The following is a 6,000-nucleotide window of genomic DNA, read 5'->3' on the forward strand; positions in this document are numbered from 1 at the left end:
TTACAAGTTACAAGCACAAGCTAACCGCTGTGAGATTTTCTGATTCACGGAACATAACAGAATCTCATCTCTCATTGTTTCTTCCTAACCACAACCACTATTAACAACAATAAGTAACCTAAAACTTATTCAAAACCAAAGCAGGAATGTCTCAATCAATCACAAACAAACTTAACTTTAACACTAGAAAACAAATTCTGAGAAACAATAGGCTTGAAAAGGAAATGAAATCACATAAACCCCCCACCCCTATGACACCAAACCCGCAAATAATCACGGGGAAATTAGATCTCAGTGCAAACTCCAAGCACCTTGAAATTTGCGAGAAGAAACTCAACTTCTCATCCACTCCTGAAAGGAATGATTTAACAATACCGCATCTAACCACACCTGAGAGAAATGAACTAATTCAAATATCAGCAGCCGACTTAAGTATCAACTTAACTGTAAGTTTCAAAAACTTACTAGATCCATCGGCAAACAATGAACTGGACGATACAATACCTATAGAAACACCAATATCGCCACTCCAAAAACAAGACCAGTCACCCACTCCCAAATACATGGTCATTGCACAATCCCCGAAAAAAAAAACATATAGCCATGATAATAGGAAACCCACCGAAAATAGGGCCCAACTCATGTAACAAAGGAAAAACTACACCCAAAATGGCGCCCATGGTAACGATAACTCCACCCATTCATATCAGTAACAACAAACCGAAATATCATAACAGTCAGACCACTGGACCATCAAAACCCTTAACTGAAAAACAATTACTCAGCAGCCGAAATAAAACACAAGCCAATCCAACCACTAAACCAAAACCTAACGTGTGGGATGGCAAGGGTAAAGGGAAGGGACCCATGTTTACCAAGAACAAACCTGCCCCCCAAAATAATTCAAACTCACACCCCCCCAAAGAACCAAAGAAACAGGCCAAATTTTCATACCACCCCATAGAACACACACTATATATCAGTAGCAACTCCAATAAACTGATAAATTTAACTGTTAACAGTCTCACACAGGCCCTCCTTAGGGTTCATCAAGGACAATTCAAAATATTTAGGCCAAACACAAGATACATAATAGTACACTGCAGCACTCGCAGTCAAATGGCCAAATTCCTAGAAATTGAAATTATTAACAACATTAGGGTTAACGTCGAAAGACACAAACAAATAGGGACAAAGAGCATAATAACCAAAACACACAATAGCAACCAGACCCTCATGGCAATAAACAATAACACAAATGACTTAGCCACACACTCCCGCACGAACAACCCCACATTTAAAGCAGTTCTAAAACTCACAGGACAAAATAAAGGGATAAACAATGAAACCCTCACTGCCAAACTCAAAGACAGTGGTACCCCCATAAATAGGGCGTATAAACTCAAAAATCATTTAGGACAGGAAACCAATACAGCGATACTAGAATCAAATTCTCCACTCTCAACCATGATAAGACTAGATCACTCTGGGGCACGCCACCGCCTTGAGACCTACATAAACAAACCCAGGTTCTGCAGCAACTGCCAACACTGGGGACATTTCTCTAACAGATGTAGATATACCCAACTATGCTACAAATGCGGGGGAAACCACAAAGGTGTATGTCGTAGAACCACACCCAAATGTACCAACTGCAGGGGCCCCCACCTACCTAAATCCCACGAATGCTCCAACACTATCAAGGAATATCAAACCATAGATATCATGAACAACAAGCAAATCCCGTATCATGCAGCGAAAAAACTAACCCCCAGTAATAAAAATCACCACATCATGACCCCAAACAAACCAGCAACTGAAGCAACCACAGCCCAAACACCCAACCAACCAAGGTCAAACAAGGTCAGACAAGATCAAACAAGATTAAATAAACAAGATACATTCTTAATCAAATCCCACAAAGACTCACAACTCCACCACGAAGAATCAGATAACACTAACACCAAAAACAAATCACTGTCAAACCCGACAATAGAAAAGTTATTCATAGAGATCAAAGCCGAACTTATCAACAACCACCACTCCATCGTGGATAAAATAACACAGACAATAAGCATAATAAGCAAAGTCGAATCAAATTTGAAGTTAACATCATAACCCTCAACACAAAACAATCAATAAATGGCCACCCCAATAATGGATTATACAACAAACCGGAACATTATAATATGGCAATGGAATGCTAGAGGATTAATAAGTAATATCAGTAAACTCAAAGCCAAATTACAAGGTGAGGCAGGATTCTTTCTTCGTTCTCTTTCTTCTTTTTTCTCGCCTCCTCCTCTTCTAGTCTCGCACTTTCTGCAATTACATCCATAAACAGCTGGTCCAGGAGGCGCTTGGCATACTCCAGGTGTATTTGGAGTTCCAAGAGTTTTTTGTTTCTGCTGTCCATTTTTCACAGTTGATTAATCAACGATGTGTAGCCAAACTGACGAGCACGGACGTGAAGGAAAACATCCCCTGATATGAAAATTTGCAAGACCCATATCATCACCTAAAATAAACATGGAACGCGCTTACCTAAAAGAAACACTCACTTACTTTTTACCTACAAACGCTAACTACAAACACAAATACATAAAGACTATCATTTGACAAGATACGGAAATGAAGTGTGGATAGACACATTTCTATTTTTTATAGATAAAACAAAGAAACTAAGTGTTAATAGACACGCTTCTATTTTTTAACTTACTAACATACAATTGGCAATTGAATTAGTATCTCTTTTCTAGAGTATTGGGTAGGCCTGAAAAGAGCTGTTTTTGTGGACGGGAAGTTAAAACAATCTTTTATCGTCTTAGATTGCGTCCCCATCTTCAAAAAGAGAAGGATGTGAAGTGGCAAATTTATGTCGATCTAACAAGAATACGTTAGTTGAGACCAGAGAACCATTAATTAGATTTATTGAGACAGGCGCGTATCATATCACCATACTACCGTGTACGGTAATGTCCTTTGGAGGGAGAATTCTGTTCCTAATTAAACATTTGTTTATACAGCAGCCAGGCGGACTATTAGGGACAAGGAAAACTTCATTTTCATGGTAAAGCTGTCACAATTGAGAAATCGCAGAAACTCTGTTACTCAAACTACCAGGTCAAGCTGACCCTGACTTTGGCGCCTCTGGAAAAAGGCGGCAGAGATATTTGATTCTGATTGGTTACGTTGAATAAGGGGCGTGCTTCCCACACAAAATTTTCTAGCTTTAAAAAATTGTCACATGGGAAATTCTAATCAGTCTAAGCTTTTCTACGTGAAAAACCAAAGTAGGACTCCTTGAGATTTGCAAGAAATCCCTCGTAAAAAGAACTGTTGTCCAAAAGGGGACTATTGTCGAAAGAAACCGACTAATTTGCCGATTAGAGGGAGGAACGTTGAAAGCAAAGGTAGTGTGACAATTCCATATAATTTGTTGATGCCATATATAATGCTTTGCTGAGGTTATTTACTTGTAGTTGCATGAATCTTTGTTCTACATTCGTGTAATAATTTGCTTTATGAAGTATAACTGTGTTGAGTTTATGCATAGGAAGTCGTACGTTAATCTTCTTTAGATAAGTTTGACCAATTGTTTGAATGTGTCGTCTTGTTTACATAAGAATTATGTTCTAAGAATTTAATACATTACATTAGTTAATTTGATTACGAGAATCCGTGTGAATTCGCCGAATTTAGAAGATTTCACGTATGATTAAGAATAAGTGTGTATTGACTGAAATGATCTAGTAATTGATTGATGTGATGTATCCTATTTATTCGCTGTGTAAATTGAGGCTGGCTCAGAATCCCAGGCCTCGCGTATGTGTTAATGTGTAATGTCAAAGCGTAACGAATTAGCCATTTGACTAATTAGGGTCATTATAGAACTTGTGGTGTCAATTGATAGCCTTATCGTCTGTTTAGAACCGATAGTGAAATATGATAACGAGGGAGAATAATGAAGAATTAACTGTTTCATAAATAACGGGAAATTTAGGTTGTCTCTATTTATATTTATTTAAAAGGGAGAAAATAGCTCCTGACACGTACAATCCTGAGACGTATGAGACGTATTAGTCTGAGACGTATACTGAGAAGTATAGAGAGAAGTGCAGTGAGACGTATAATCCTGTGACGCGATCCTGCGACGTATTAATTTCTGAAACGTATTCTGAGAGTATCCTGAGACGGATGGTGGAAAGTATCATCCTGAGATCCAAGGGTCTGAACAGCTACAGAGGAAGCAAGACAAACTGAGGACGAGCAGGTTATGCAATCGTACAAGACGTTGACTTTGATTGTTCACTCGATCCTATGATGAACTACATCTATCAGTAAACAAATCAGCTATTTTATTTAAATATATTTGCGTTTTCTTTGTATTTCGGTGAAAGTTAAATTTCTAAAAGCAGAGTACATTTCTGATGTAATGAATTTTCACAGTGTTTTTATGTAATTGATTAAATTGTTTGTTTACATGTACGGGGGCTCGTGTTGGTTTGTTCTATATACCTGCTCAGATCTCTATCTATTTCACCTATAAGTTTCACCACTTATATTTATATTTACTCGAACCGGGCAATAACATCGAGGGCGGTCAACTCCTAGATAACGAAAACCAAATTTGGAGGGACAATTCTCCCCCCGTTACAAAGGAGAACTCTTTTTGTGTTACACGACAGTCCACAAATCCTCTATCTGGTTCCTGCTGCTGCTGTTGCTGCTGATGTTCGCTCTGCTTCTGAAGTATGTACTTCTTCATCAACTATTCTTGTTCTTTCTTGATTTCCTATCTGAAGACCTCTCCTATCAGCATTCTGACATTTTCTATTTCTTCAGGCTTGGGTATCGGGCTTTGCCTGACACGATGCAAATGCCCGTAGGCTTCGTTTAATTTAGCTTAATTTGAAGGCATCAATCAGGTTTTCATAATAGTTATTAGTATTGTCATTTTCTAGGTTTTGGTGTCTACTTGCTTAGAGTTTCTTTAAATGTTATCCAATCTGCTTTTTTGTATATCCATTTAGGGGTTCTTTTGCGCGAGTTGTACTGGACCGTCATCTGCAGGGTAATTATTACTGGGAAGTGGTCACTGCCCAAGGGGTCAGTTTGATCCACCCTCCAGTTCGCCACCTGGGTTATTGAAGGCGAGCAAATGATGAGGTCGATGGTGGACATGAGACCGTTTTCTGGGCTGAGGCGTGTTTTTTTGCCGTCATTTAAAATGGTCAGGTTGGACTCAGAGGTCCATTCTTCAATTAATCTGCCTCTTTTGTCCGTCACACCCCCCACACCCCACCCCCACACACAGCTCGTTATGAGCATTGAAATCTATACAGATGATGATCTGGTCTACTTGTCTGTGGTCATTTATTTGCCTATATGTAGTTAAATTAGTTGTGTCTGATTTACCCCAGAGTCATAAATGTTAAATACTTGTATGTGACCCTTGCCTGTGTGAATTATGAGGGACTGAACTTCAAATGCTTCATTGCTACCTGGGGTTGGTATTATGGTTACTGTTGTTACATTTGTAATGTTATCTGCTGTAAATATGGCTAAGCCCCCCCCCCCACCTTGTCCTGTGATTCGATTTTTGAAGTGGCCTCGGGCGTAACCTGGGAGTTTAGGTATTTGTTTAGTTTGGCTTGTTATTTTTGTTTCTTGTATACAGATAATATCTGGTTTGTGTTCTATATTTTGTAGTTTAGCTTTACGTTCACTGATATTACTTGTTAGCCCTCTAGCATTCCATTGCCATATTATTATATTGCGGTTTGTTGTATAATTCATTATTGGGGTAATCCTTTATTGATTGTTTATATGGTGGGTTATGTTGTTAATTTTAAAGTTAATTCGATTTTGCTTACTGTCTGTGTTATTTTGTCCACGATGGAGTGGTGATTGTTAATATGCTCGGTTTTGATCTCTTGGACTAACTTTTCCAGTGTCGGGTCTGACAGTGGTTTGTTTTTTGAGTTGGTAATTTCCTCG

This window comes from Sinohyriopsis cumingii, chromosome 17, assembly GCF_028554795.1.
Source record: "Sinohyriopsis cumingii isolate HCF-2022 chromosome 17, ASM2855479v2, whole genome shotgun sequence".
Lineage (NCBI taxonomy): Eukaryota > Metazoa > Mollusca > Bivalvia > Unionida > Unionidae > Sinohyriopsis > Sinohyriopsis cumingii.